The 16,058-nt window shown below is 35.0% G+C and overlaps 1 pseudogene across 1 annotated transcript; it reads right to left on the reverse strand.

The window, feature by feature from the left end:
- Positions 1 to 12,607: 12,607 nt before the first annotated feature.
- LOC149194376 (protein RGF1 INDUCIBLE TRANSCRIPTION FACTOR 1-like) lies at positions 12,608 to 14,749 on the reverse strand (annotated as a pseudogene). The gene is made up of 6 exons (XR_016255087.1): positions 14,736 to 14,749; positions 14,526 to 14,633; positions 14,158 to 14,349; positions 13,997 to 14,071; positions 13,722 to 13,862; positions 12,608 to 12,865 (listed from the first exon to the last, which is right to left on the reverse strand). The product of XR_016255087.1 is annotated as a protein RGF1 INDUCIBLE TRANSCRIPTION FACTOR 1-like (transcript).
- Between the last annotated feature and the right edge of the window lie 1,309 nt (positions 14,750 to 16,058).

The following is a 16,058-nucleotide window of genomic DNA, read 5'->3' on the forward strand; positions in this document are numbered from 1 at the left end:
ACGGGCATTTAATGCCCTATGGCAGGCTGGTTAGCTCTTTAGGCTGGTTAGGATTTCAGTTTGAATAAATTCAGTTTTCAGCACCAACTTTATGTTAGATCATATTTCAATTTGCAGAAAAGGGTGCATTTTCAGTTCAAAAGTTTTACTCACAAAGATTATACAACAGAGCATATACATGTGTGGGATTGGCCCAATGGATCAGGCTACCAGTCGATGGTGTTCTTGACATTTCAGAAGGAAATACCATCCCCAATTGGAGCCACTGTTAGGTTCCTATACCAATAGGAGTCATAATTTTGAATGGCTAAGGTTAAGCCTTGTAATATTTACATACCTTTGCTTTCGGAAAATGTTTTCCATATTGAAAAATAAAAAAATGAAAAGAGGGTATGTTCTAAAAGAAAAATCAAAGGACAAAAAGACTAAGAAAAGGTCCAAAAAAGTGAAAAATATGAACCCCAAAAACAAAATACCATGAAAGTGTGCAAGTCAAAATGCCACTACTATTTACTTTTATGCATAATAATGATTGTGTGGAGTTTTTTATTCACGCCAAAATCCATGGTAATCAAACTATTTAATCTTGATTATGCCATGCTTTAAATTTCATATTGATAGTTCAATAATAAAATCTGACCAAACTATTTAATCTTGGCAGATCATTAGATAGGTAGAGTAAATAAAAGGAGCGCATCAGTTTAATCTGAGCCCTTAGATGATATAAGGTTAGAATTAGATAGTTTCTTGCTTTAAATGAAAATGGATAAGGGTTTGCTAGCTTAAATGCACCCAAATAAAATGAAAGAAAAATGGTAGGATGAGTAGATGGTTAAGTAGAAGAAAGGTTGCAGAAGCATGATGATTGATTAGAAAAAAGCACGTTTATCATCTTTCAACATGTATTTCAGATATGAATGAACAATTAAGCATGCATAAGGTTTACAAAGTCAATTAATTAACTTCCCCCATCCATTTCACCCCTTTACTTTACTATATTCCCATAAATAAATTCTAAGTACTTAAATACTTTAAGTTAAATAGGCTTAGAGCATTTCTCTGACTTTTGGAAGGATTGGACCTTCAGCTTAATGACTTAAGGACAACAAGTACTAGATTCCCCATCATCAAAAATTTATCTCCCTTCATTCCCCCTCATTTCCCTAGTAAAACCCATTTTCCTAAGGTTAAAACACTATTTGCCTAGGGAAAGTAATCACCCCCATGTAAAACCCATTTTTCCCAAAAACCCACAAAAACACTTTAGCCTAAGTTATAATGCATATATGCGAAAAGCAAACAAATCACAGAAAACACATTATGCTTAGTGCAATTCATTTCCACCATTTTCATATTAAGTTCTAACTTTTATATATTAATTCCCATTAATACCCTTTCCCGTATTTATATATTAAATCCCTTACATTAATATCCCTAGGCCTAGTTTTAACTATAAAACTACGAATTTCACCCAAACCCCAACAAAGTTCATTAACTGATCGATTCACGATTACGTTAAGTAAAACTCCACAAATCACCCTTCTTGCCTAAGTTCGTCACTAACCCATGCTTAATCACCATACCATCGCAATTAACCCATCCCCCCCTCTTTATCCTCCGCGCTCATTTGCAGCATGATCACCATCCGATCTGAAGGCCAATATCCAATGCTCATAAGCCATTTCGGGTGGGATCATTTGCCAAACGATACTCACCCGAAAAATTGGTTTTCTGCCCAACCCTTGATGCTACACCTCATACAAGGAATGGAATCGAGTGACCCCTCCCAAATACCATCAAGCCCACAAAAGCGGTGCGAAATAAACTGTTTACCGCCATCTCGCTAAATGACAAAATTTTCTACTGTTCACCTTGCGCCAAAATTTAAAAAAAAAAAAAATCAAACCTGTACCCGTTTAAACACGGGAACCTCAATTTTGCTCGTTTTCGCCTGTGTGTGTAGTAAAACTCTATGTAACCCTTCTACGCCACCTGAAGCCTCTGCTAACCAATTCAAGCATGGTTTACCTCCCAAAAGCACTTTGGACTCACTCCATAGACCTATAAAGCTCGATAAAGCCATTAATGACCCTCCCTGTCAACCCAACGTTTTCCTAGCAATTTTTTTTATTTTACAGGCGATCAAAAGACCACAGCCTTGGATAAACAATCTTAATAATAGTCATAAGACCTTTTTACTCTGATATTATTATCAAATCTTTTCAAACAAAGATGGAAAATAAAACATACAATTAAAAGATAAGCAGAGGAAACATGAAATTAAATGATTTATTGTTGAAATAGATAGGAAAAACGTAAAATATACAGTGAAGGTAAAAGGACATAGTAAAGAATAGTCAAAGTGTATCAGGGTTAAAGAGTATCAGATTGAAGATAAAGTCAAGTAAAGCAGCTAGCATGAAGACAAACGGCAGGGAAGACAGTTACAAAGCATACAAATTCATGTCAAAGTGAACATAGATGGAAAAACAGAGCGATAAAAGTAAATAGTAAGGGTTAAACAGAGATGAAAACACTTTCACCAGCAATAATGAAGTTTATCCAAAGTAAGAGTGAAAGAAAGTTAAAAGAAATTAAAGGTTAAAAGATGAAATCAGAGCAGAAATGGTACATTCTTTATAAATTTCTTGTTTAAGTCATAGTTTTTCATAAACTAGTTCATCCAATCCAAGATGAATTTTACGAAACTGGAGGTGTTTTGTATTCCTAAAAGGCTAAGCTACAAAAACTTATCTCACTTTTTACACAGGTATTACCAAAAGTGAGATAAGTTCGTGTCTTCACAACCTATTTTTGCAGAGAATATTGTGAACATCGGGAGCTGAATTTTGGGACACGGAGAGAGGTTTATCTCAAAACCATATTTATCTACAATAACCTCTTTCACTTTTGTCATATCTATCCCGGATTGAGATATACAAAGGTATTAATGGGCCCTAATTTTGCAGAATTGTTGGGGTAGAATGCACAAAAAAGTGACGCAGTTAGTGAATGGGATGCCTCATCATCAATTAAGAGTTGCTATCAAATTTGAGTTTCTCTTCTTTATCACCCTCAATCCATAAATATAGTTCCAAATAGATTCATTAGTTTTGAGTGTCCTTTATTTAAGTTCTATTAATGTAAAACAGTTTGAGATATTTGTAAAACCAATCTTGATATTTTTTCAAGATATTTCAGTTTAGAATTTGACTAAATACTTCTTCATTTGAAGTATTTTAGGGGGGATTCCTAGACATTTCTATAGACTTTTTCTCTCAAATCAGAGTTCTGTTGTATCAATGACTAGATTGGCCTGTTGGATCAAGGAGTAAAGATCAGATATTTTACAGGATTCTTGTGTAAAGTGAAATACAAATAAGTATTCTCTCATGTTTACTGTTGTTTTTTCTTATGTTTCTTCATAATCTTGTTTGTTCTCTAAAATCTAGATGTATAACAAGGAATTATATTTCAAAAATTGCTTGAATGCACTCTGTCTTGACTGTTTTACATTCTGAATGTTTTCTCCTAAACTATCTTATCTAGGGAAATCTTAATTGCTCCTTAGCTTTCGTAGTTTCTCCTTTGGTCTATAGCAAAGGATTCTTAGTTTCCCTTTGTTCATGATCACCCTTTGTTCTTCATTCTGATCCCGGTACAAGGATTCTTAAGTGCCCTTTCACCTTGGTTAGAATCATTTCACCCATTAGACCTGAAGATTTGCCTTTTGCTTTGCTAGCCTGGCCTGTGAACATTCCCTTTAATGATCTAGTCCAGTTATACTATCCATTCGTTGACTCCATAGCCCAATGGCTTGAAGACCTAGCTCTATCCGTCTGCTCTAAGAATTCTATCACCCAACCTTCAATCCAAAAGCATAACCCCATGAACACGAAGTAATAGCCTAAAATCTCATAAAAACAAAGCTAAATTATAAAGAGAGAGCCCTCTGTGGACTTAGGTTGGCTAGAGCCTGAGCCTAAAATATTGGTTTGTGGTTACCCCGGGAGAACTAACATTTTCTTCAGAATTATTTTACAGGTTTAGATCTGATCTATGATGGTGGATAGTGATCAGACACACAAAGGTTAAAATCATCCACCTAGCAACTCCAAATCAATTCTACAATCAAGGCTCCACCAGAGGAATGAACCTAAAAGAAGTATATGAAAAGTTCAGGCTTTTAACTTGGATTTTTATGCAAGATATTATGTTCTTTCTCATCAAGAAATTTCTTCGATGTATATTATTTTTTAGAGAAGATCTTAGATTAATTTTTTATTATTTCCCTTTGAAAAGTGTAGATATAAAGTCTCCTTACACATTTGAACAACGGTCTTCTAACTCTTATGAAGATTATTTTCCAAGTGAGGAGCATCAAACAATCAAGACTAATCATATAATCATTATACATATTCTAATACCTCATAAAGTTCCTGATAGATATAAGTCACTCATCTTACCTTCTACACTCCATGCTTGCCCTAACGATTATTACAAGTATCTCCCTAGGTTCAATGGAGAGAATGATATCACTACTCAAAAACATATTCAAGGTTTTGAGAATTATCTAGAGTTCTTTGAAATTGATGAAGATGATGTTATTATCAGGCTTTTTGCTCTTTCTTTGCAAAGTAGAGTAAAGAGTTGGTTCAAAAATTTACCTATTGCAAGCATCTCAACTTTCCAACAGTTTGCCAAAATTTTCCTTGATAGATGGATAATCAAAGTCAATCTTCTTGTAATCATAGAAGAATATAATGAGTTAAAAGGACAGCCAGATGAAACAATACAACAATTTTCAGATAGATTTAATCAAGCCTATTATTCAATGCCATCAAATATAAGACCTCCCCCTGATTCAGCTCTTTTGCATTACCCAAGAGCATTTGATCCAGAGATAGAATTTCAGCTAAGAGAAATAAACCCCTCAACACTGGAACAGATGCAAAACATGGCAGTAGATGTAGAAGTTAATCTTCAAATTAGAAGAGAAAAGTTGAAAGCAGAAGTAGAGGAAAACAACACTACAGAGGAAAAACTTGACATTTTGATAACGAAAACAGAGGAAAGGATGCAGAAGATCACGGTGAAAGATGAATTTTTTGCTCAAAATCACCATGATTCCACAACAAGAAGAGATTGAGAATCATGAACAAATTCCTACTAATTCCAACTACCATAGATCAGAAGATAGATTCATAAAGCAATATGTGGAGGATAAATCTCCTGACCTAATGTGTATGTTTGATGACATTACTTCTTTTGATGATTTTCCCAAATATGATCAGTGTGAGGATAATTATGTTCTTCAAATCCAAACTAACTTTATAGAACAATTAGAAGGTAGTTTGGGGAATAAGGAAATTCAGTTTCAACAACTTGAAAACAGTGATCATTTATCCATATCAGCTATGAAATTTAGAAATAATTGACAAATAAAATGATTTATTAATTATTTAGCGAGAATCAAGAATGGTGTGAAATCAAAATAATTATTAAATAGTGATTTAATAATTATTTTAATAATAGAAAGAAGGAAATTAAATAAATAGTGACTATTTCAATATTCCTAAGGGATTTAGTCAAATGTGACAAGGAATAATTATTTAAATAATGATTTAATAATTATTCCTAGAGAAAATTAGATAAATAATAATTTATCTAATTATTCTCATGGGTTTTTTTTATTTAGATTAGAAAATAATTTAATAAAAGTGGTTTACTAAATTATTTTCCAAAATGAAAGTGATTTTACTATGGTAAAATTAAATCTACATAGTGTATTTTGATCCACCTCGTTAGAAATCGTTAGGTAATCATTTTTTGGTGATAGCAACGTGCTTTCCCCCATCTAAGGCTAATGAAACTCCCATGAGTAGTGTTTTACCATTCTTTGCCACAATCAATATCATGATGGCTATGCCCATTTCCAACCTTCCTTTCACTAGGTACCATCACAGGGACTCTGATGCGAAATTTTACCATCTGTATGCTCTACAGTTGATATTATCCTCTACCACCACTCCCGCCACCTAGTCCTCCCCTCTGATGACACATTCTCTAAGGCACTATTTTCTGGGCGCATTGTGGCAGCAGTATTTTGGGTTGACTGGACCCAATTCATTCTTCATGCTCTACGTCTTCCTCGTGTGGATAAAGCATCCCACTCAAGCCATTGTTATTTATCTTTAAATCTATGTTTTTGTTTATGGGTAGGATAGAGACATTTTGTGTCTCCAGCAAAGAGAAACTTTGAGTTGTGCCTTGACTTATCTACCCACCATTCCCCATCATTACATCATGTCTACCCAGTGGAACCACTAGCACCTTAGGGCCTTGAACTTTCACAGACATTGTGAACTGAATGGTTCCTCTGGTTTTCCATCACGATAACATCATCTACCTTACAATCACCATTGCATTGTAAAAATTGGGGGTCTAGTGAGGCCTCAAAGTGTCTTTTTGTTAGCAGTCTTGCCATGGTTTTCATATTTTAATCTAGCAGATTTGGAAATGCCCTTTCCAATGCACCTATAACATAAAATTATCTCCAAATGTTCGGCCTTAGGAGGCTAAAGCTTGACTTTCCTACCATCTCCAGAAATCTATCTAACAACAACATTTTCATGGCTCTTGTGACAAAGTATGTGTCAATCTCTCCATCCACTAGGCCAAATAAACCCTTAGAAACATAGGGGTCAGCAGAGCATCAATGAGAGGATCAGCGTAAATTGGAGAGATATTTCCAGGGAAGATTTCCACATATCTCCAAGTCAGAGAGAAGGTTGATTTCTTCTGCAGGAGGTTCGTACATTTGGTGCAAGTTCTCTAATTCATAGGTCTAGGTAGTAGATCATTTTTCGAGTTGTCAGGAATCAGTTCTGAAAGCCAAAGCAAGTTGACTAGTGTGAATGCAAGATCAGTAAAATATCAGTTTCCAGATAGTGTGCATTTCTCGCAACAATGTTTTTTGTGCCTATTTACTAGAGGAGGCCGATTTTTATTTTGAAAGGGAAATTAAGGGTTTCCAAGTCGATCTACCAGTTGGAGTGGTAGAGAAAAATTTATGGATCTTTGACAATGTTTGGTAGGTAGATTATTGTACCCTGTAATTCGCTCAGGATACTAAAATACAAAACCCTCATTTGTTGCATAGGTTTTCCCTTTAGGGTTTTTCCAAGGACGTTAGTCCAAAAACATTGGTGTCATTTTTATGTGTGTGCATCTATTTCTCAAATCCTGATTTATTTCTGCATCATATTTATTTTAATTGTGAAGATGAAAATAGTTAGATACTCATTATTTGTCATTAAATTAATTAACGAAAGATAAATAAATTGCATCAATTAGAAGAATAGTTTCCAATTTATTACAATCATTGATTTTTCACAGTGTGTTCATGAGCTACCTCCTCTTGTAACTCTACTTCTTCAAGAACACCTACCACCTTTGGAAACAAATCTATGGGTGGATCGCAACATCCATCTACACTGTAGGGGCCACAAACTACTCCCTAGAACTCATTCAACACACCTTTCTCGGAAATCCTTACATTTCCTAATTTATCGAAGTTAATGAATGATCCCATCAAGCACAACCCTTCCTACCGAAATTCCTAAATTTGTTGGAAAACCTAGAGAAGATCCCATTGTTGACATAATAACTTATCATCTTTGGTACTCATCCAACTCATTCGTAGATGATAGTATACATCTACGACTTTTCCAAAGGACTCTTATCAATAGTGTTGCCATATGGTATATAAACCTTGAAAGTGTTGCTTACTATAACTTCTTATCTTTTGTATAAGAATTTTTCAATCGTTATCAATTTCTTGTTGGGTATGAAACAAGAACAAACATACTTACTAACCTCCATCAAGACACCTCCACTCACATCTCTAATCATATACATGTGCGGAGGTGAAGACAAAGGTTGTTTCTAAATAAGCTCCTTGATGAGATGGTTCATGAAGCTTTCATCAAATATCCATTACCTAGAATCGTTGAAGATGTAGCTAATGTAGGAACCCAAACCAAGGAATAGGTAATGATGCATGCCCACCAACTTGACTTGATTTGTTCTCAAGTAGGCACCCTATATGAAATCACCCCTATTGTCTCTCGATCATCGAATGATGTTTTGAAAACCAAGCTAGGATCCCATGTTGATGGTGTGGTGGGGTCCATATCCTCAAGAAACATAAACCAATTGGCCACTTAGATGGTCCAACTAAACATTTTTTCCATTTCCTTGGCTACTAAGCCTACTGCCCAAACTCCTCGTGCTCTTGTTCAAACCTCTAAGTTTAATTTAGTGTAATTCACATCCTTGAAGAATCCTCAACAACCTAGAGGTAGGAAGAAGAAAAACAAGATGAATAAAAATTCTACCAATGAACATATGTTATCTCAAACCCAAGATACTTTTGGGGGTGGCGCCAAAGAGAAAAATAAAAATAACATGTTTGCTTACAAGATTTGTGGGGAAGAACATCTCACTCCGGAGTGTCCTTGGATGGATGAGATTCATAGATATTTCTTGCAGTGAAACCCTACTTGTCAACCCACTATTTTGACAAATCCTTTTATTTTCTAGCAACAACACATGGTTCTAAACCCTCCACCTCCTCAGGAAGGGGAAAGTAGGGAAAATCCTTCACACATAGCATCATCATCCATGTAGGATATTTTTATGTTCAACCAACTGATCCACGTGATCACGAGAGCACATAATTATGAAAATATTGAGTGGTCCTTCTACTTAAGAACCCATGATACCTACCCAACCCAATGGCCTCCTTCACATTGAAAATCCATCATTTAGTGATATGTTTCATCCTCCCAAAGGCACACTTCAAAATTTGATCTATAATCCCAATGCAAGGGCCGCTCACATTTATAGTATTTTTTAGGATCTTTCCCAAGCACCTGTTGCCATGTCCACTCAAAGTTTTTCACAAATTCCATGCATAAAACAAAGCACTTCTAACCACCATTGATCAAGTAGATCCATCAAACTCAAATCTCATCACTTTTTACCTCACATCATGGAAACCATGCCTTTAGGAACCATTTCCTTTTAGATAATGGTATGTGTTCAGAAATCACATCCTTAAGACAATCTTCTTTGAAGGGGCATCTACATGCATCATGTCATCGAAGTGTTGAAAATCTCTTGTATCACCTACTTTGTCGCCATCAACAACTACATTGAAGGCATTTGATGGCCACACCTTGTGACTCCAAGGGGTTTTCCTTCTTTACCTATCGAGCCAAGGGATAAAACAATCTCAATGAAAGTTGAAGTCATCGATGCCCCATCAAGTACAAAGATTGGGTGAAGTTGGTTCTATGTCATGACGACTATTGTTCCATCAGTTTTCATGGTATTTATGTTCTCTCATCATGGTAAGATTTTCACTATTGGCCAACTCACATATTACAAGCCCGAGTTGTACTTTCATGATAGACATTCAATTTCTTTTGTGGGAGATTCCCCTCACACATTTGAAAATATCAAAGTAGGGATGTTCAAATTCTCTTTGTTAACGGGCACCTTTCCTTTTGCTCCAACATATTCATTGCATTCAACCTCCACTATTAACATGATCTCATCAATCAATAATAAATACCAAGGGCCTCATGATCCTTGGGTGGTGCCTTCTTCATTGGATTTAAACATTTACGTTGATTATATGCCTTTGAGCACCACCAAACTTACTTATCAAGCTATACAAATAGCTATCGACCTTGAATCATGCTTCCAATAAGATATGGAGCTTGATCCATACTCCTTGCCCACATGGACCATTGGTCACCCAAGTTCCATGACTTCTTTAATACTACAATTCCATCTAATGAAGCCATGATGATCTCTATTGATCTTGGGATGAATCACACCATCATTCTTCTTTTCTCCCCTGTTCGAAACATTTGAATGAAAACTTGAAACACCTAGTTTCATCTCAAAATGTCGAATGGTCAAAAGACTCATCGTGATAGGTGATGTGTTCTCTAAAGGGAACTTATAATATTTCTCAAACCATCCCTATCGATATTTTAGTGAAACCTAAGGTCATGGAAAACATCCTAATGGGTGTGAATTGTACTACTAATGGAATCACTACTTACACTACCCTATTCAAATAATTCCATGTCATTTTCGCTTGGTCGTATGAATAAATTCCTGGAATCAATCCCGTGATTGTTGAACATGAAATCATTACATATGAAGGGTCCAAGCCAGTCAAGAAAAGTCTTTCGCTAGTTAACGTTCGTAAAGCGACTACCATTGAGGGAGAAATTGAAATGTTGCTCAAGGCTGAGATTTTATATCCAATTCCCCTGACACGATGGGCTTGTGACATTGTTCCTATCACCAAGAAATAGGGTATTATTTGTCTTTATAAATTATATGGGCTTGAACAAGGCGTTTCCAAAAGACAACTAGCCAACATCGATCTTCGATCTTATTTTCAATGAATGTGTTGGAAGTGATGTTTTCTCCTGCATGGAGTGACTTTCTAGCTATTATTAGATTCAGATCAAACTGAAATACCAGCACAAGATGAATTTCATTTGCACTGGGGTACTTTTGTAATATGAAATTGTCATGTGGTCTTAAAAATGTTACAGGTGCAAGGAGCTAGGAGCTTGATCTCAAGGGCTTCAACCACCAAGTGCATCAACCATCCACCATCCAATATAAGGTATGTTCACCATCCTCTTTCTTGTATATTTCAATTATGGATTGCATCATGTGTATAAATATGGTTTAGTAGGTCTCTAGCATTGTAGGTCTTGGGCAAGCCCAACGACATTAGTATTTTGTGTCTACAAAGAAAATTCCTAATAAATAGTAGGTAGGTGAGTGAATACGGTTGTGGATAAGGCTAGTCTCCCAAAATAAAATGTTAATTCATATTGGACCTTAGGGATAAGGAAATGCACAATAATGGAGAGGAAATAGCCATGCCATAGCGTAGTCAATGCCCAACCACTGCCACATGCCATTTTAAGTGTCACTTGCTAAGAATAGACTTATTAAAAATAGAAAATGTTGAAGTAGTAGATGATCCCAAATGGTAGGGAATGTCTAGTGATGAATGAAAAGTGGTGATTATGTGCCCCTAATGACATATGGAAGAGGGTCAAATGATGGCCTAAGTGAGGCGTTAATGAACTCCTAATGAACTCCTCTTAGTGTAATATACCCCAACAATGGCACACAATCTTTAATAACTCATCTTCTCCTCAATATTAATGCCACATGATCCCTAACTTAATATCCAATTGATTCATGATCTTTATTGCCCTACACTCTACAACTAAACATGGAGGAGATGTAGTGTATTGAAGCAATAAATCAACAAATAATAATAATAAAACATAATGTCAAGCCAACCCAATTCAATTGGTTATATTGCAGTTTTGTTTTTATTAATAAAATTATAGGCAATTTCTTTGGGAAAAACTCATAATATGCCATATCATATTAAAAAACTAAAATAATTATGAAACATATTAAAGAAAAATGGGATACAAATATGTATGTAGTTATATGTATTATGGGGGTTTTAATAGAACTAAAAATAAGCATATTTTTATATAGAGATAAATGTGAGATGTATGTATGTATCCATCTTAACTATGAACCTATGAAGCATTGAAAGGGGATGAAATCTCTCAAGGTGCAACATTTCCTCAAGTTTTTCATTCAAAGATATGTTGCATCTTGAGATATTTGATCCCTCTAAGTGCTTGGTAGATTTAAAGTTTAAAACGAATCTATTTTGGTTTAAAAGTATAAAGAGTCGGTCATTGAGATCATTTATAAGAAATATCATGCCATTTATTTTCTTTTAACAATAATATATTGCTTTACATGGTTATATTGACTAGAACCATGAATCATTTATCCCACCTAAATATTAATGCATCAATCTTTGATTTATGTGTGAATGATTGTCTTAAAATATTCAACTTAAGTAGATATACTATGTTTTTTTAAAAACATTATAGGAAAAAAAATGAAACCATTAAAAAATTTAATGATTAAAAAAATCCAACTATTTTGTGCCATATGTACTTACACTTTTACAGCTGAAGTGACCATTATTGTTAGAGATTTTCATTTCCCCTATGTTTTCATGATGTGATTTATTTTATAATTTATTATATTTATATATATATATATATATATATATATATATATAAACGGACATAAATGGGAAATTTTTAACTATAAAAATACATTCAACAAACATAAAAATGCATTCAACAAATACACTGGAATGTGATTTACGCCATAAAAATCTTCCCAAATAGATTCTAATGTCATTTACCCTGAAAAACAAGCTTTGAAACCTTTTGCACTCGCAGGTAGCCAATTTTCAAGCTGCCTTAACCCATCGCTCAACCTTTGTCCATGCACCTTTACCCGTACAAATAATTTAATTACCTTCCAAAATTGCAAGACCCTAAAAGTCCACTTCAGGCTTGCTTACTGACTTAAACTTGACAGGAAATAAGTTCAGAGCAAGGCCCTACAAGCCTGGTATGTGTAAATAAAGTTAAAAAGAATACGACGGATAGGAAAATCAATAGAGAGGCGATCGCTGCGGAATGCCTTTTCTTCGTCTCCGCTTCACAAATTCTGTTGTGGCCGTGCAGCCCAATTTCTTGCACCCCATGCCTCCGCTCGCACTCGCTCCTGACGAAGTGTGGAACGCCATGGTGTTGTCCAGAGTCGTATTGGGCGATATATGGCCGCCCTCTTCAAATTCCTTAAGCCCCTCCGACTGTGCAAACAGTAAATATTTTGAGAGATCCTTCCCCTGGTTTATCAGATGATCTACCTGCTCACACAAAGAAAAAATCAAAATTTGTTATCGACTGCTGACCAATTAACCAAATATTAGAGTGATAAGCAGTTAATCCAAAATATTATAGACTGCTTATGAATTTATCAAAATGTAGTAATGGACTGCTCAACAATTAAAATCAAAATATTATGGACTTTTTTCGAAAAGTCGGGCAAGATTAAACATTTAATGGGCCACTAAACCAGAAATCATATTATGGACATTTTCGGAAAAATCCAGCAAGATTAAATGTACATTTAATGGGCTACTAAACCAGAAATCAAAACACTATACACTGCCCAAAGATTTCACCAGAATATTATGGAATCTTAAACGAGAAATCGAAATAGTGTCTACTGCTAAATAATTTGTCATAATCTTTGCGGACTGCGAAAAAATTGTCGAAAGATTAAGGACTGCTAAACATTTTGTAAAAGAAAAAAGAAAAAAGAACATGTAATGTTAAGTAATTAACCGAAAGTGCTAAACAATTTGTCAAAAGATTATGAACCACCTAAGAAATTCGTCAAAAATGTTACAGACCGCTAACAATTAACCAAATTTTCTGGACATATAAAGAATTAGTCAAAATTTCATGTACTGGTACACCAGAAGTCAAAATATTATGGACTTCTAAACAAGAAATCAAAATATCAGACTGCTGAACCAATTCATCAAAATATTTTGGACTTCTAAACCAGATATCAAAATCTCATGGACTACTGAACCAATTAATCAAAATATAATGGACTATTCAACAAAATATTGTGCTCTATTACTGCCGATTGTTGTTCTTTTCTGAAAAACAGATCGACAATAAGCAGATTTTGTCTTTGTCGCATTTTCTCACCTTGCAAGCCACGGAGCAGAAGCGATAAGGCTCTTGTAAGCTTCTTTCGCAGGTGCTGCAGATGTTTCCAGATCGTTTGAAAGGCCGAGTCTGAGGCCTCTGGTTTAAGAAGACCACCTTTTCACTGTTCGTAGTGTACGCCTGCAAGAACAGATAAAATTCACAAATTTCAGTCCAATTTATACTTCAGGACTTCATATATTCTCTGGATCCGTGAAACGCCGAAGCTTTGAGTGGTTTGAGCAAATTTAAGCTCAGCCATTAGTGTAGCTCACCTGAACATATGAGCAATCGATATATTTCTCCATTTCGTCTAGTCTGATGACATCGTGATAGACATATCTCCGAATCTGCGCGCAGGGAAATCATCATTTCCTTAGCAAGATAACCGTTGAATTACGGGGACAATTAGAGCAGAGGAGAAGAATTTTTTTACCTTGAGCCGGCGGTGGCTCTCGTCAACTGGCACGCAATGCGAGCAAATGCTCCGGCAGCAGTCCAGGCAGAAAAAGTTCTTCTCGTTTTTCTTTGCAGTCTCATGAGTGGCGCAGGGCATGAAGAATTTGTCTGTGAGAAGAGCATCCAACCAGGCCGGCCTCTCCTCCTTCTCGCAGACCACAAACCCATCCTGAACACACACAATTCATGCACAATTCCAATCATTTTCACACATTTGGCTCTTGCGGCGGCGCCCAATTGTTACCTCGATGGAACAGTAATCTGCTAAGGCAATTGGAGACAAAAACACAGACGAAAACCAGGAAATTTTAAGATCTACAAAGCAGACAGGAAGCATTTACTCACCATGTTTGTAGCCCCCTGCGTGTTGTTGTCGCTGGGAATCTTGTTGTATGCCGCTGCTTGTGCTTATGATGGCTGTTGCAATTCAATGCATCACACTCACAAATATACCTGGGTGGGAATACATGAGAAGGTTCAAAGGGAGGGAAGGAAGCAGTGAGATTAGGGTAAAGGTGAGAGGGCCAGGGAGCGAATTAGGGTTCCTTTCATCACCCTTTTGCCTTCATTATCCTCTATCTATATATATATATATTTGCTCGCCCGCCCCCCAGCCCCGCCCATCTAGCTACTCTTTTTCATAAATATGAACGGATCCATACAGAACTGAAAATGTGAGGTTCGAGGTGGCAAAGATGTTTTCAAACTTAATGAGACTGAACTTATTTATTTTTACCAATTTGTATTAATAATAATTTTAATAATAGAAATAAGGAAATTAAATAAATAGTGATTATATCAATATTCCTAAGGGATTTAGTCAAACATGACAAGGAATAAAATCATTTATCTAATTATTCTCATGGGTTTTTTTTATTTAGATTAGAAAATAATTTAATAAGAGTGGTTTAGTAAATTATTTTCCACAATGAAAGTGATTTTGATAAAATCCACCTGGTTAAATCTTCATTATCTGATATATATATATATATATATATATAGCTCATTTGTCCCTCTTGGTACCCGTGCCCTAGTACCCCACCCTAAATATGAACGGACTATGTGACCTCTTCCACTCCATACACAACGGAAAATGTGAGGTTCGAGGTGGCAAAGATGTTTTACAGAACCGAAAATGTGAGGTTCGAGGTGGCAAAGATGTTTTCCAACATAATGAGACTGAACTTATTTATTTTTACCAATTTGTATTGATGATGAGGATGACTAATGGCCTATGTTGAATGTTGTTACATAGCTCATTAAATCAAACACGGCTTTTTTTTCTTTTTCTTTTTTTTACATGGGATGATGTGTAATAAATGAGTTAACTGTAAAATTGAAAATGAAAAATAATATTAGTTAATTATTTATATAAATGGATTATTAATGAAAATGTATGTGACAAATAAATAACTAAAACAGATTAAACAATTTGAATTTGAAAATGAAAAATAATATTAGTTAATTATTTATATAAATGGATTATCAATGAAAATGTATGTGACAAATAAATAACTAAAACACACTAAACAATTTGAATTTGAAAAGTATAACCATAATTTAGTTATCTTGTTTGAAAAAATCAGGAGTGAATTATTCAAACTAATAAATAAGTTAAACAATTTGAATTTGAAAAGTAAAACAATAATTTAATTATCTTATTTGATACGTGAGTTTTAAAGGAGTCAATTATTCAAGCTAAAATAAAAATTTATTTTTATCAATTATATATATATATATATATATAGAGTTATGGTTCTGGCCAACTGGTGAGATTAGGTAACATGGGAAGGCGCAAAGTCGGAGGGTCAAGATTGAAAACCAAATTTAAAGCTAAAAGATATATATGTTTTCCCATTTTTTATAACTAATTTTATT

Source organism: Pinus tabuliformis, chromosome 2_2 (assembly GCF_031772625.1).
Source record: "Pinus tabuliformis cultivar Carrire ecotype Pingquan chromosome 2_2, CPIR1, whole genome shotgun sequence".
Classification (NCBI taxonomy): Eukaryota; Viridiplantae; Streptophyta; class Pinopsida; order Pinales; family Pinaceae; genus Pinus; species Pinus tabuliformis.